The 17166-nt window shown below is 45.3% G+C and overlaps 1 long non-coding RNA gene across 1 annotated transcript; it reads left to right on the top strand.

Annotated features, from left to right (window-relative positions):
• The first annotated feature begins 4970 nt into the window (after positions 1-4970).
• LOC143768332 (uncharacterized) lies at positions 4971-16293 on the top strand. The gene is made up of 2 exons (XR_013213812.1): positions 4971-5262; positions 15877-16293. It is a non-coding gene; the product is annotated as an uncharacterized LOC143768332 (long non-coding RNA).
• Positions 16294-17166: the final 873 nt, after the last annotated feature.

Here is a 17166-nt window from a genome sequence, read left to right as displayed (position 1 = left end):
CTGAGCTGTGTATCTAATCCTATCCTGTGTGATACTGACTGCTGAGCTGTGTATCTAATCCTATCCTATTATTATTATTATTATTATTATTATTATTTATTATTTTTAATTATTTTAGCTCCATTTATTCCATGGCGCTTTACATGTGAGGAGGGGTATACATAATAAAAACAAGTACAATAATCTTAAACAATACAAGTCATAACTGGTACAGGAGGAGTGAGGACCCTGCCCGCGAAGGCTCACAATCTACAAGGGATGGGTGAGAATACAGTAGGTGAGGATAGAGCTGGTCATGTAGCGGTTTGGTCGATCGGTGGTTACTGCAGGTTGTAGGCTTGTCGGAAGAGGTGGGTCTTCAGATTCTTTTTGAAGGTTTCGATGGTGGATACTATGTGATACTGTCTGCTGAGCTGTGTATCTAATCCTCTCCTGTGTGATACTGACTGCTGAGCCGTGTATCTAATCCTATCCTATGTGATACTGTCTGCTGCGCTGTATCTCAGCCTGCCCCCTGTGATGTAGGTTCAGGGCTACATTCCGGCTGATACAATGTAGCAGTGTGTACATGACATTGTGTCTCTCCTCCAGTGTTTGGGACTTTGATTTCTGTTCCCGACCTCTAATGGAAGAAATCGAAGCTTCGCATGTAAAAATGGCGACAGAAACCAAAATAGATCCGCTACAAAGCGACAGCATGTCTCATGTGCTGCCAGAAATCACACAGCAGAGAGGAATAAAAAAGCTGCTGCTTCCTCATATCCAGGACCTGAGGGCAAATGTCACATCCCCAAGAGATGATGAGAGTCCGACTGACACAGCGAGGATCAGATGTGATCTTTAACATCTACATCAATGAGCTGGCAGTGGCCCTAGAGTCCTCCTCAGCACCAGGACTCACCCTCCATGACACCCAGGTGAAATTTCTGCTGTATGCAGATGACCTCGTGCTGTTATCACCAACTGAGAAAGGTCTCCAAGATCATCTGAAAATCCTAGAGACCTTCAGCAGCACATGGGCACTGCCAATCAACGAGAAAAAAACTAATATCATGGTGTATCAGAAAAGAAAGCAGAAACCCACGGGCCATCCAACCTTTATGATAGGCAACCGTCCACTTACAGAAACCAACAGGTACATCTACCTGGGCCTAGAACTCAGCCAGTCAGGGAGCTTCAAGCAAGCCATAGAGTTACTAAAAGCATAGCTCCCAACCGTCCCTCATTGTGCGGGACTGTCCCGGTTTTGAGCCTTTGCCCCGTTGTCCAGCACGGGACGCTCTGCTTCCCACAGACAGCAGAAGCAGCCGACACCCTCCCTTGTGTTAAGCCATGCCCCGGGCCCTTACCTTCCATATGGCTGCCTGCTTTCTGCGCACAGGACCTGTGATGAGGTCACAGGAGGGGAGGAGTCAGGGGTCACATGATCGGGACCTCCGTGGATTGCAGGACTCGGCTGTGCTGGTTGCCAACTTGCCACATGGTGCTGCAGGATGAGGTAAGTAATGCCTTGTGTGGGGTCAGGAGGTATACAGTGTGGATGTAGCAGAGCCATGTGTGTACGAGGTGTATGGAGCGGAGCCGTGTGTGTACGAGGTGTATGGAGCGGAGCCGTGGGTGTATGAGGTGTATGGAGCGGAGCCGTGTGTATGAGGTGTATGGAGCTAAATGTGTACGAGGTGTATGGAGCGGAGCTGAGTGTGTACAAAGTGTACAGAGCAGAGCCGTGTGTCTATGAGGTGTATGGAGCGGAGCTGAATGTGTACGAGGTGTATGGAGCGGAGCTGAATGTGTACGAGGTGTACGGAGTGGAGCTGAATGTGTACGAGGTGTATGGAGCAGAGCTGTGTGTGTACGAGGTGTATGGAGCAGAGCTGAATGTGTACGAGGTGTACAGAGTGGAGCTGAATGTGTACGAGGTGTATGGAGCAGAGCTGTGTGTGTACGAGGTGTATGGAGCAGAGCTGAATGTGTACGAGGTGTACGGAGTGGAGCTGAATGTGTATGAGGTGTATGGAGCGGAGCTGAATGTGTACGAGGTGTATGGAGCGGAGCTGAATGTGTACGAGGTGTATGGAGCGGAGCTGAATGTGTACGAGGTGTATGGAGCAGAGCTGTGTGTGTACGAGGTGTATGGAGCAGAGCTGTGTGTGTACGAGGTGTATGGAGCAGAGCTGAATGTGTACGAGGTGTACGGAGCGGAGCTGAATGTGTATGAGGTGTATGGAGCGGAGCTGAATGTGTACGAGGTGTATGGAGCGGAGCTGAATGTGTACGAGGTGTATGGAGCGGAGCTGAATGTGTATGAGGTGAACGGAGCGGAGCCGTGTGTGTATGAGGTGTATGGAGTGGAGCCGTGTGTGTATGAGGTGTATGGAGCGGAGCTAAATGTGTACGAGGTGTATGGAGCAGAGCCATGTGTGTATGAGGCGTACGGAGTGGAGCCGTGTGTGTATGAGGTGTATGGAGCAGAGCTAAATGTGTATGAGGTGTATGGAGTGGAGCTGAATGTGTACGAGGTGTATGGAGCAGAGCCATGTGTGTATGAGGTGTATGGAGCAGAGCTGTGTGTGTATGAGGTGTACAGAGCGGAGCTAAATGTGTATGAGGTGTACGGAGTGGAGCGCGTGTGTACAGAGCAGAGCCATGTGTGCAAAGTGTACGGAGCACAGCCGCGTGTGTAAGAGTAGCTATGTGTGGCCATTATATGGTACAAAGTATCATGTGCGGCCAATATACAGTATGGAGCATCATGTGCCGTCATTATACAGTATGGAGCATCATGTGTGGCCATTATACAGTATGGAGCATCATGTGTGGCCATTATACAGTATGGAGCATCATGTGCGGTCATTATACAGTATGGAGCACTGTGTGGCCATATTTTTTTGTTTATAATTATTCTTTATGAAACAGTGTCATCAGCAGTGCTAAATGGGTGTGGTTGGGACGTGGATATGGGTGTGGCTAGTTGTGAATGGGTGTGGTCAGAGGCGTGGCCTAAAATTTGCCCTCTTTCCCATCTTCAAAAGTTGGGAGGTATGGCAATATACCAGAAATCTACAGAGGGAGTACAAACTGGCCCCATATCTAGAGAAACTAGAAAACCCCAAAGATCGACAGATCCTGAGCCAGTACAGACTGAGCGTCCACACCCTGCTCATCGAATCCGGGCGGCACCGACAGAACTACAAGCCCCGAGAGAGCAGACTCTGCCAGCAGTGCCCCCAGGAGGCCCTGGAGGATGAGGCCCACTTCCTGCTGAGGTGCCCCAAATACTCCGCATTGAGGGACACTCACTTCAAGAGACTGTCTGATCTCCTCCCAGACTTCACCTCCATGGAGGAGGAAGAGAAACTGCCGATAACACTGGGGGAAGAGGAAAGTGCAGCGGCCATAGCAGCGGAATATATCAGTGCCTGCCCCAGACTAAGAGGAGCCTGATATGTCATGGACTCCTGTACCCCAACCCTGGACATGTCCCTATCCCCCGACTAAAGAGCCTGTTACTGTATGTCATGGACTCCTATACCCCACCCTGGAAACATCCCCTATCCTCTAAAAGGAGTCTGATATATCCTGGACCTCCCTCCCCCACCCCCGGATTTTTACCCTATGCTTTGGCAATGCTAACGTGTACTTAGTCCTGCCAATAAAGCTCATTTGCATTGAATGTGATCCCCTTATTACAAAACGCAGCGAGATGGAGACCGAGGGCCCGCTCCTCAGAAAGCTGCAGCAAATCTATCTATCTATTATCTCTCTATCTCTCTATCTATTATCTATCTATTATCTATCTGTTATCTATCTATCATCTATTATCTATCTATTATCTATCTATCTATCTATCTATTATCTATCTATTATCTATCTATCATCTATTATCTATCTATTATCTATCTATTATCTATCTATCTACCTATATATCTATCTATTATCTATCTATCTATCTATCTATCTATCTATCTATTATCTATCAATCTATCCATCTATCTATCTGTTATCTATTTATTATCTATCTATTATCTATTACAGTATCTATTATCTTTTTATTTTCTATCTATCTAATATCTATTTATCTATCTATTATTTATTTATCTATCTATTATCAATCTTCTGTCACAAGTTTGTTAGATCCTACAGACAGTCGCTCTGCATCTGGCTGCAGAAGGTCTCTGTGTTTGGCATTGCAGACGCCTTCTTAATTCTTCTGACATTTGAACCCAGTGGCAACCTCCCTCCGGCCCTAGTTGACGCTCCTGGACCTGGGTGTTTATAGACTCCCAGTCTGCTTTAGGGAGTGATATTCACAATTTCCCTTGTGGTGGCTAGGAGCTATAGCAGTCAGCTAACTTCCTCTTTAGTGCTGTTGGAGGACATTCGGTGTTACCTCTCTGAGTCTGCACAAGTTAAGTTGCATCTTGCATTTATCAGCTGGAGATTATCACTAGAGGACTATTAAACCTGCTGCCATGTAGCTTGGTATAACTTTGCGTCCACCACTTATTGGCATCTTTCTGCCTATGCACAGTGTACACGGATCCTATTAAAACTGCATCAAGCAGCCCAGAAAGTGACACATCACTGTAATCAGGGTCTCTGCCCCTACATCATGCTGCTCTCAAATGGGGGGAACCCTGGTGACAGATTCCCTTCACTCTTCTTTATCATCAGGTGCAGTTTACAGTCCGGTGAGAGCTGGCGAGCGGCCTGCGGCGTTGTGTCCGTGGATAGCGTGCGTCTCTAGTCTAATGGCTTTTTTAGGATGGATTAAGCTGTGATCTCTTCTGCCCCCGGCGCGTCTTTGTGTCAGTACATAATAAGCCCGGAGCGGAGGGAGATTCGTTATGTAACTACCATGTTGCAGTCGATCATCGCTTGTGTTTGTCTCTTTACAGGTGACAACCCGGCTCTGCTACATGATGCATGTTACGGATTAAGGGCTCGCGATATCGACCGGCACACGATTAACCTTAAGGCTGCGCACTAAGATGATTTGTCTCTTCTGCACAAATGTGCGCGGTGCCGGAGTTAATATAGATTGTGTTCACCTGACTCTGCGGCTCCGTCCATAAAGCTCCGCATTCTACACAGATCGCAACTATTCACAAAGCAAATGAGGCGAGAATATACAGCGAAGGCAAATAACGGCGCCTGAGGCACCGAGCACGGGAACCGGAGGGAGGAAGGCATGAAACCATCCGCAGCCGGCTGTAAGATGCAGCAGAATGCCCAGGATATACTGGCATGGTCACCACCCAGGTTATACCAGCTGTACATATGTAATTATATACAGGAGAAGCCCAGGTTATACCAGCTGTACATATATAATTATATACAGGAGATACCCAGGTTATACCAGCTGTACATATATAGTTATATACAGGAGATACCCAGGTTATACCAGCTGTACATATATAATTATATACAGGAGATGCCCAGGTTATACCGGCTGTACATATGTAATTATATACAGGAGAAGCCCAGGTTATACCAGCTGTACATATATAATTATATACAGGAGATGCCCAGGTTATACCGGCTGTACATATATAATTATATACAGGAGATGCCCAGGTTATACCGGCTGTACATATGTATTTATATACAGGAGAAGCCCAGGTTATACCAGCTGTACATATATAATTATATACAGGAGATGCCCAGGTTATACCAGCTGTACATATATAGTTATATACAGGAGATGCCCAGGTTATACCAGCTGTACATATATAATTATATACAGGAGATGTCCAGGTTATACCAGCTGTACATATATAATTATATACAGGAGATACCCAGGTTATACCAGCTGTACATATATAATTATATACAGGAGATGCCCAGGTTATACCAGCTGTACATATATAATTATATACAGGAGATGCCCAGGTTATACCAGCTGTACATATATAATTATATACAGGAGATGCCCAGGTTATACCAGCTGTACATATATAATTATGTACAGGAGATGCCCAGGTTATACCAGCTGTACATATATAATTATATACAGAAAATGCCCAGGTCATACCAGCTGTACATATATAATTATATACAGGAGATGCCCAGGTTATACCAGCTGTACATATATAATTATATACAGAAGATACCCAGGTAATACCAGCTGTACATATATAATTATATACAGGAGATGCCCAGGTTATACCAGCTGTACATATATAATTATATACAGAAGATACCCAGGTTATACCAGCTGTACATATATAATTATATACTGGAGATGTCCAGGTTATACCAGCTGTACATATATAATTATATACAGGATATGACCAGGTTATACCAGCTGTACATATATAATTATATACAGAAGATACCCAGGTTATACCAGCTGTACATATATAATTATGTACAGAAGATACCCAGGTTATACCAGCTGCACATATATAATTATATACAGGAGATACCCAGGTTATACCAGCTGTACATATATAATTATATACAGAAGATACCCAGGTAATACCAGCTGTACATATATAATTATATACAGGAGATGCCCAGGTTATACCAGCTGTACATATATAATTATATACAGGAGATGCCCAGGTTATACCAGCTGTACATATATAATTATATACAGAAGATACCCAGGTAATACCAGCTGTACATATATAATTATATACAGAAGATACCCAGGTTATACCATAATTATGTACAGGAGATGCCCAGGTTATACCTGCACGTTCTTCATAGTTTAATAACAGGTGATACATAATGTATCACTACTATTCTCATTTCTTGGATTATAGCTCACTTACATATTAATATTTTATTTCTTTGGGAAAAATTACTAAACCTTGAAATGTTGGAATTTGTGAGATTTATTCCATGTTTCCCCTTTTCGCCCTCTCTTTGCCTGTAGACTGTTTTGAGAGGTCCGGGAGCTTTTTTCGGCTAGTGCCCATGTTATAGCGGGTTGTTGTGGTTACTCGCTGTGCTGTGGACATGTGCGGTTGTCACAGCTCATAAATAATATCACTGCTGATGGAAAACTGCACATTTTCCATCCTTCTCATTAATGCGAACACTTGTGAAACTCAAAATGTATCTGTCATCAAAGCAACTTTCAGCCTGTCCCTGCAGCTGGTAATGAGGGGTGTGAAACTGCAGGAGGAGGACGCCCACCCCATGAATCAGAGCAATGCTGGGGGCCAGGAATACCACCTTTTATACCAGGGGTGACTCTGCAAATTCTATGGTCAGATATCTTAGGGATCCTGGCAGTCTAGAGTAGGCGAGGGGATGGAGGTGGTCTAGTTAATTGAAGAGGCTAATCAAAACCCTGCTTAGGGCAGTAAAGCCATTATTAATGTCCCAGATAGCCCAGGGTGCAAGAAATGAATGTGAGCGTACCGGGTGGCCTAGAGAAGTCTAAATGTCAACGTCTTTGGTGGTCTAGAGCAGCAAGAGGTTAAAGTAAAAATCCCTGGTGGTCTAGGGAAGTGTGCTAATATCAGCATCCCTGGTGGTCTAGAGAAGTGTGTTAATATCAGCATCCCTGGTGGTCTAGAGAAGTGTGTTAATATCAACATCCCTGGTGGTCTAGGGAAGTGTGCTAATATCAGCATCCCTGGTGGTCTAGAGAAGTGTGTTAATATCAGCATCCCTGGTGGTCTAGAGAAGTGTGTTATCAGCATCCCTGGTGGTCTAGAGAAGTGTGCTAATATCAGCATACCTGGTGGTCTAGGGAAGTGTGTTAATATCAGCATCCCTGGTGGTCTAGAGAAGTGTGTTATCAGCATCCCTGGTGGTCTAGAGAAGTGTGCTAATATCAGCATCCCTGGTGGTCTAGAGAAGTGTGTTATCAGCATCCCTGGTGGTCTAGAGAAGTGTGCTAATATCAGCATCCCTGGTGGTCTAGAGAAGTGTGCTAATATCAGCATCCCTGGTGGTCTAGGGAAGTGTGTTAATATGAGCATCCCTGGTGGTCTAGGGAAGTGTGTTAATATCAGCATCCCTGGTGGTCTAGGGAAGTGTGTTAATATCAGCATCCCTGGTGGTCTAGAGAAGTGTGCTAATATCAGCATCCCAGGTGGTCTAGAGAAGCGTGTTAATATCAGCCTCCCTGGTGGTCTAGGGAAGTGTGTTAATATCAGCCTCCCTGGTGGTCTAGAGAAGTGTGTTAATATCAGCATACCTGGTGGTCTAGGGAAGTGTGCTAATATCAGCATCCCTGGTGGTCTAGAGAAGTGTGTTAATATCAGCATCCCTGGTGGTCTAGAGAAGTGTGTTATCAGCATCCCTGGTGGTCTAGAGAAGTGTGTTAATATCAACATCCCTGGTGGTCTAGGGAAGTGTGCTAATATCAGCATCCCTGGTGGTCTAGAGAAGTGTGTTAATATCAGCATCCCTGGTGGTCTAGAGAAGTGTGTTAATATCAGCATCCCTGGTGGTCTAGAGAAGTGTGTTAATATCAGCATCCCTGGTGGTCTAGGGAAGTGTGTTAATATCAGCCTCCCTGGTGGTCTAGGGAAGTGTGTTAATATCAGCATCCCTGGTGGTCTAGAGAAGTGTGTTAATATCAGCATCCCTGGTGGTCTAGAGAAGTGTGTTAATATCAGCATCCCTGGTGGTCTAGAGAAGTGTGTTAATATCAGCATCCCTGGTGGTCTAGAGAAGTGTGTTATCAGCATCCCTGGTGGTCTAGAGAAGTGTGCTAATATCAGCATCCCTGGTGGTCTAGAGAAGTGTGTTATTATCAGCATCCCTGGTGGTCTAGGGAAGTGTGTTAATATCAGCATCCCTGGTGGTCTAGGGAAGTGTGTTAATATCAGCCTCCCTGGTGGTCTAGGGAAGTGTGTTAATATGAGCATACCTGGTGGTCTAGGGAAGTGTGCTAATATCAGCATCCCTGGTGGTCTAGAGAAGTGTGTTATCAGCATCCCTGGTGGTCTAGAGAAGTGTGCTAATATCAGCATCCCTGGTGGTCTAGAGAAGTGTGTTAATATCAGCATCCCTGGTGGTCTAGGGAAGTGTGTTAATATCAGCCTCCCTGGTGGTCTAGGGAAGTGTGTTAATATCAGCATCCCTGGTGGTCTAGAGAAGTGTGTTAATATCAGCATCCCTGGTGGTCTAGAGAAGTGTGTTAATATCAGCATCCCTGGTGGTCTAGAGAAGTGTGTTATCAGCATCCCTGGTGGTCTAGAGAAGTGTGCTAATATCAGCATCCCTGGTGGTCTAGAGAAGTGTGCTAATATCAGCATCCCTGGTGGTCTAGGGAAGTGTGTTAATATCAGCATCCCTGGTGGTCTAGGGAAGTGTGTTAATATCAGCATCCCTGGTGGTCTAGAGAAGTGTGCTAATATCAGCATCCCTGGTGGTCTAGAGAAGTGTGTTATTATCAGCCTCCCTGGTGGTCTAGAGAAGTGTGCTAATATCAGCCTCCCTGGTGGTCTAGGGAAGTGTGTTAATATCAGCATCCCTGGTGGTCTAGAGAAGTGTGCTAATATCAGCATCCCAGGTGGTCTAGAGAAGCGTGTTAATATCAGCATCCCTGGTGGTCTAGGGAAGTGTGTTAATATCAGCATCCCTGGTGGTCTAGAGAAGTGTGTTAATATCAGCATACCTGGTGGTCTAGGGAAGTGTGTTAATATCAGCATCCCTGGTGGTCTAGAGAAGTGTGCTAATATCAGCCTCCCTGGTGGTCTAGGGAAGTGTGTTAATATCAGCATCCCTGGTGGTCTAGAGAAGTGTGCTAATATCAGCATCCCAGGTGGTCTAGAGAAGCGTGTTAATATCAGCATCCCTGGTGGTCTAGGGAAGTGTGTTAATATCAGCATCCCTGGTGGTCTAGAGAAGTGTGTTAATATCAGCATCCCTGGTGGTCTAGAGAAGTGTGCTAATATCAGCCTCCCTGGTGGTCTAGGGAAGTGTGTTAATATCAGCATCCCTGGTGGTCTAGAGAAGTGTGCTAATATCAGCATCCCAGGTGGTCTAGAGAAGCGTGTTAATATCAGCATCCCTGGTGGTCTAGGGAAGTGTGTTAATATCAGCATCCCTGGTGGTCTAGAGAAGTGTGTTAATATCAGCATCCCTGGTGGTCTAGAGAAGTGTGTTAATATCAGCATACCTGGTGGTCTAGGGAAGTGTGTTAATATCAGCATCCCTGGTGGTCTAGAGAAGTGTGTTAATATCAGCATCCCTGGTGGTCTAGAGAAGTGTGCTAATATCAGCCTCCCTGGTGGTCTAGGGAAGTGTGTTAATATCAGCATCCCTGGTGGTCTAGAGAAGTGTGCTAATATCAGCATCCCAGGTGGTCTAGAGAAGCGTGTTAATATCAGCATCCCTGGTGGTCTAGGGAAGTGTGTTAATATCAGCATCCCTGGTGGTCTAGAGAAGTGTGTTAATATCAGCATCCCTGGTGGTCTAGAGAAGTGTGTTATTATCAGCATCCCTGGTGGTCTAGGGAAGTGTGTTAATATCAGCATCCCTGGTGGTCTAGAGAAGTGTGTTAATATCAGCATACCTGGTGGTCTAGGGAAGTGTGTTAATATCAGCATCCCTGGTGGTCTAGAGAAGTGTGCTAATATCAGCCTCCCTGGTGGTCTAGGGAAGTGTGTTAATATCAGCATCCCTGGTGGTCTAGAGAAGTGTGCTAATATCAGCATCCCAGGTGGTCTAGAGAAGCGTGTTAATATCAGCCTCCCTGGTGGTCTAGGGAAGTGTGTTAATATCAGCATCCCTGGTGGTCTAGAGAAGTGTGTTAATATCAGCATCCCTGGTGGTCTAGGGAAGTGTGTTAATATCAGCATCCCTGGTGGTCTAGGGAAGTGTGTTATTATCAGCATCATATTACGTGGAGACACATATTGGACCCGTGGACGCTCAGGTTCTGGTATCCAACAAGAAGTTTAGTCCAAAGTTTGGTTCGAGTGCCAGAACTGTACCAGAACTCAAACCCCATTGAACACAATGGAGATCCGGACTTTGGATCTGGAAGAAAACTCTCTCTTTCCCTGAAACTCCGAACGTTGCTACAGACTTTCGAGAGAAACCGTGTTTGACACCAGACATTAATAACTGTCCAGTACGAACCCCGAACGTTTGAGTCCGCTCATCTGTAATCAGCGCTGGATCCCTGCGATCACTTACTGGAGGCCGTGGTCAGCGGGAACCTGCAGCCACCAGAAATTGCTACAATATCTCGCCCAAGCCCCTGTCCATAGAGGAGACGCTGTGCCTGTACTTCAGAGACGGTCTCATGTCTCCTGTGTATGGAAAGCTTAGACCCAACCTTAAATGTCGGCAACACCTCTTCACTTGCACAATTTTGGAACCAATTTTGAAACATTTCCAAAACAATTCATTGACATTTAAAAAAATTAATAATTACATTCCGATACTGATTAAGGATTTCTCATACCAGGAGGGTAGTAGATCCTGTGTGAGCGACCAGGGCAGATCTACAGCCATTTCTATCTGCGCATGTGGAATGGTCATATCAGTAGTCAGGGAAGCTAGCCAAATGTTTGCTCAGCCGTCAGAGACCTCATATTGATTTCCTTCAGCAAAGAACATAGTAACACTTATCTTATTTGCCCTGTAGGTGGAATTGACCATAGGCCTAAATCATCATTACACCAAAGTGAGGCTGAGATGTTATCACCGACCTGATCACTAACAAAGTCTCTGATACATAGAGTAATGAGAGTGACCATTCTAGAGCTCATAGGCAGAGCGTTCCCGATACCACAGAGCATACGTGTCATACAGTTACTATCATGGTCACTAAATCATAGCCGCTAATTAGATAGCATCCATGTTGGGCCTGCTCCAGGTCACCGGGCGAAAGAGTCTCAGTGGCCCCTTTAACACACACCACAATTCATGATGCACAGATAAGAAATATAGGTACAGTACAATGCCAAGATTTCACTTCTTACATTACATGAGTGACATCTATTGCAAATTCTACAATGGCTCAGAAACCGGCGACTCCTCTCAGCGCACAGTATAGTCCTCCATACAGCGGTATGGGCACCACAGAGTTCTCAATACACTATTATGGGCACCACATAATCCTCTATACAGCGGTATCGGCACCACATAGTCCTCTATGCACTATTATGGGCACCACATAGTCCTCCATACAGTATTATGGACAGCACATAGTCCTCTGTACAGTATTATGGGCACCACATAGTCCTTCATACAGTATTATGGGCACCACATAGTCCTCTATACAGTATTATGGGCACCACATAGTCCTCCATACAGTATTATGGGCACCATATAGTCCTCTATACCAGAGGTGTCAAACTGCATTCCTCGAGGGCCACCAACAGGTCATGTTTTCAGGATTTCCTTGTATTGCACAGGAGATAATTTAATCACCTGCGCAGAATGATTCCAGCACCTTGTGGAATGCTAAGGAAATCCTGAAAACATGACCTGTTGGCGGCCCTCGAGGAATGCAGTTTGACACCTCTGCTCTATACAGTATTATGGGCACCACATAGTCCTCTATACAGTTTTATGGGCACCACATAGTCTTCCATACAGTATTATGGGCACCACATAGTTCTCTATACAGTATTATGTACACCAAATAGTCCTCTATACAGTATTATGGGCACCACATAGTCCTCTATACAGTATTATGGGCACCACATAGTCCTCCGTACAGTATTATGGGCACCACATAGTCCTCTATACAGTATTATGGGCACCACACAGTCCTCTGTACAGTATTATGGGCACCACATAGTCCTCTATACAGTATTATGGGCACCACATAGTCCTCTATACAGTATTATGGGCACCACATAGTTCTCTATATAGTATTATGGGCACCACATAGTTCTCTATACAGTATTATGGGCACCACATAGTCCTCTATACAGTATTATGGGCACCACATAGTCCTCTGTACAGTATTATGGGCACCACATAGTCCTCTATACAGTATTATGTGCACCACATAGTTCTCTATACAGTATTATGGGCACCACATAGTCCTCTGTACAGTATTATGGGCACCACATAGTCCTCTGTACAGTATTATGGGCACCACATAGTCCTCTATACAGTATTATGTGCACCACATAGTTCTCTATACAGTATTATGGGCACCACATAGTCCTCTGTACAGTATTATGGGCACCACATAGTCCTCTGTACAGTATTATGGGCACCACATAGTCCTCTGTACAGTATTATGGGCACCACATAGTCCTCTATACAGTATTATGGGCACCACATAGTTCTCTATACAGTATTATGGACAGCACATAGTCCTCTGTACAGTATTATGGGCACCACATAGTCCTTCATACAGTATTATGGGCACCACATAGTCCTCTATACAGTATTATGGGCATGACATAGTCCTTCATACAGTATTATGGGCACCACATAGTTCTCTATACAGTATTATGGGCACCACATAGTCCTCTATACAGTATTATGGGCACCACATAGTCCTCTGTACAGTATTATGGGCACCACATAGTACTCCGTACAGTATTATGGGTCCCATACAATGCATACAGAATAACGTTATGAATCTGACATTGTGTTTTTTGTTTCTGCGTTTCTCCGTTCCTGAGATATCACATCCTCATCTCTGAATATAAATCAAGTTGTTACCAAGTGGGTGTGGTCGCCAGAGAAGATCTGAAGCTATGAGGACTAGATTTATATACGGGGAGAAGAGGTTATGTCTGTTATCTCAGGAACAAAAGAAAAATAGCATCTGGTGCAGGAGAACAGCAGTCATCATATACTCATACACACACATATATCTACTATATAATTGTCTAAGGGTACTTCCGTCTTTCTGTCTGTCCTTCTGTCTGTCGGGGTTATTCGTTCGCTGATTGGTCTCGCCAGCTGCCTGTCATGGCTGCCGTGACCAATCAGCGACGCGCACAATCCGGAAAAAAATGGCTGCTCCTTACTCCCCGAACTCACTGCCCGGCGCTCGCATACTCCCGTCCGCTCACCGCTCACACAGGGTTAATGCCGGCGGGAACGGACCGCGTTATGCCGTGGGTAACGCACTCCGTTACCGCCGCTATTAACCCTGTGTGTCCCCAACTTTGTACTATTGACACTGCATCAATAGTACAAAATTTAATGTTAAAAATAATAAATAAATAAAAAAAACCTGCTATACTCACCCTCTGTAGTCCGCTGAGCCGCTCGCACCGCCCGCCATCTTCCGTTGCAGGTTGCGGTGGCAAAGATGGTATGGCAGAAGGACCTGCCATGACGTCACGGTCATGTGAACGCTACACGGTCATGTGACCGCGACGTCATCACAGGTCCTGAGCTCAGACCAACCCTGGGACCGGAAGCTGCCGTGGACTACAAGGGGCCCTCGGAAAGGTGAGTATATGTTTATTTTTTATTTTTTAACCTGTGACAAACGTGGCTGGGCAATATACTACGTGACTGGCCAATATACTACGTGGCTCTGTGCTGTATACTACGTCGCTGTGCAATATACTACGTCACTGGGCAATATACTACGTCGCTGGGCAATATACTACGTCACTGGGCAATATACTACGTGACTGGCCAATATACTACGTGGCTGGGCAATATACTACATCGCTGTGCAATATACTATGTCACTGGGCAATATACTACGTCGCTGGGCAATATGCTACGTAACTGGGCAATATACTACGTCACTGGGCAATATACTACGTCGCTGGGCAATATACTACGTAACTGGGCAATATACTACGTAACTGGGCAATATACTACGGCGCTGGCCAATATACTACGTCGCTGGGCAATATACTACATCGCTGGGCAATATACTACGTGACTGGGCAATATACTACATCACTGGGCAATATACTACGTGCCTAGACAATATACTACGTGGCTGGGCAATATACTACGTGACTGGGCAATATACTACGTGGCTGGGCAATATACTAAATACTACGTGGCTGGGCAATATACTACGTGGCTGGGCAATATACTACGTGGCTGGGCAATATACTACGTGACTGGGCAATATACTACGTGACTTGACAATATACTACGTGGCTGGGCAATATACTAAATACTACGTGGCTGGGCAATATACTACGTGGCTGGGCAATATACTACGTCACTGGGCAATATACTACGTGACTGGGCAATATACTACGTGGCTGGGCAATATACTACGTCACTGGGCAATATACTACGTGACTGGGCAATATACTACGTAGCTGGGCAATATACTAAATACTACGTGGCTGGGCAATATACTACGTGACTGGGCAATATACTACGTGACTTGACAATATACTACGTGGCTGGGCAATATACTAAATACTACGTGGCTGGGCAATATACTACGTGGCTGGGCAATATACTACGTCACTGGGCAATATACTACGTGACTGGGCAATATACTACGTGGCTGGGCAATATACTACGTGACTGGGCAATATACTACGTGACTGGGCAATATACTACGTAGCTGGGCAATATACTAAATACTACGTGGCTGGGCAATATACTACGTGACTGGGCAATATACTACGTGGACATGCATATTCTAGAATACCCGATGCGTTAGAATCGGGCCACCATCTAGTATATATATATATATATATATATATTAGGATGGCTTCTGATTATCTGACACGTTGTTACTGCACAGAACATGTTACATTGTAGAAGCCCTACTGTGACACAGTGCAGGCAGCGGATACATTGTATTGGAAAACCTTTTCTAGGACTGTCCGTCTTATCTGGAGGTAAATACATTGTTTGCCGGGAGGTCTCCAGCGATATCCTGTGTAAATTCTAATAATCCTCCTGTTAATATTGCACCTAGTACGAGGTGATTAATCTTCTGCTGCACGGTTAATGAGTTTCTTGGTCATCATTCTGCTCTCATCCACACAGGTGCTCCACGTCTCCGCCACAGATTACTGGATGGACTTGTACTCTCCTTTGTATCCATGATGTCAATGACTTGAGCAATCCTGCTGTGTGTACCTCCGTATCCAAAGTGAAGAGTCAGCAAATGGGAGACACAGCAACAGACGACAATGGCTGCCACCAGAGCAAAGAAAGCCGCTCCATCAAACACCATCAGTGTTCCATCACTTTACCGATAGAGCAGAGAGGAGCTTGTCAGATGTAGCAGAGCTGAAGATGCAGGTGCCCATTGTCCCATCAGCGTTGGATGCTGCCACTGCACGTGATGGTGCCTTTAAACCTTAAAGATATTGTTTAATAAAGACATCCATTGTCCATATAGACGTCATAGAAGGGGGTCCGCCGCCACTTAGGGCCACATTAAAGTCAGAACGGAAAGTGTCTCTCTTTGAGCCATCCATGTTTTAATATATCCTGTAACATCAGCTGTTGTCTGGAGGTGCCAGGAAACGGAAGAGAATCTGTACTGTTTGTAAAAGGCTTGTCCAGGATTAGATAACCGCGTCTGGGCCCGTGCGGGAGAGGGGCCCGCTGACACTCGCAGCTATTTCAGCTGAAATTTATTGCAACGCAGAGATCCCCGGCAGCCAATCAGAGGCCGGCAGCTGATGTCGGCAGGTGGCACATGGCAGTGACATCATACCATACCTCCCAACTTTTGAAGATGGGAAAGAGGGACAAAGTTAGCGGCGCGCGAAGCGCGCCGCGGCAAATTTTAGGCCACGCCTCTGACCACACCCATTCATAATTAGTCACACCCATATCCACGTCCCAACTACACCCATTTAGCACTGCTGATCACACTGTTTCATATACAATAGTTATAAACAAAAAAATATGGCCACACAGTGCTCCATACTGTATAATGACCGCACATGACGCTCCATACTGTATAATGGCCACACATGATGCTCCATACTGTATAATGGCCACACATGACGCTCCATACTGTATAATGGCCACACATGATGCTCCATACTGTATAATGGCCACACATGATGCTCCATACTGTATAATGGCCACACATGACGCTCCATACTGTATAATGACTGCACATGATGCTCCATACTGTATAATGGCCACACATGACGCTCCATACTGTATAATGGCCACACATGATGCTCCATACTGTATAATGGCCACACATGATGCTCCATACTGTATAATGGCCACACATGATGCTCCATACTGTATGACCGCACATGATGCTCCATACTGTATAATGACCGCACATGATGCTCCATACTGTATAAT

The sequence above is a fragment of the Ranitomeya variabilis genome, chromosome 4 (genome assembly GCF_051348905.1).
Source record: "Ranitomeya variabilis isolate aRanVar5 chromosome 4, aRanVar5.hap1, whole genome shotgun sequence".
In the NCBI taxonomy this organism is placed as follows: Eukaryota; Metazoa; Chordata; class Amphibia; order Anura; family Dendrobatidae; genus Ranitomeya; species Ranitomeya variabilis.
The sequence above is the reverse complement of the archived record's forward strand: the minus strand, read 5'-3'. Positions and strand labels throughout refer to the sequence as shown.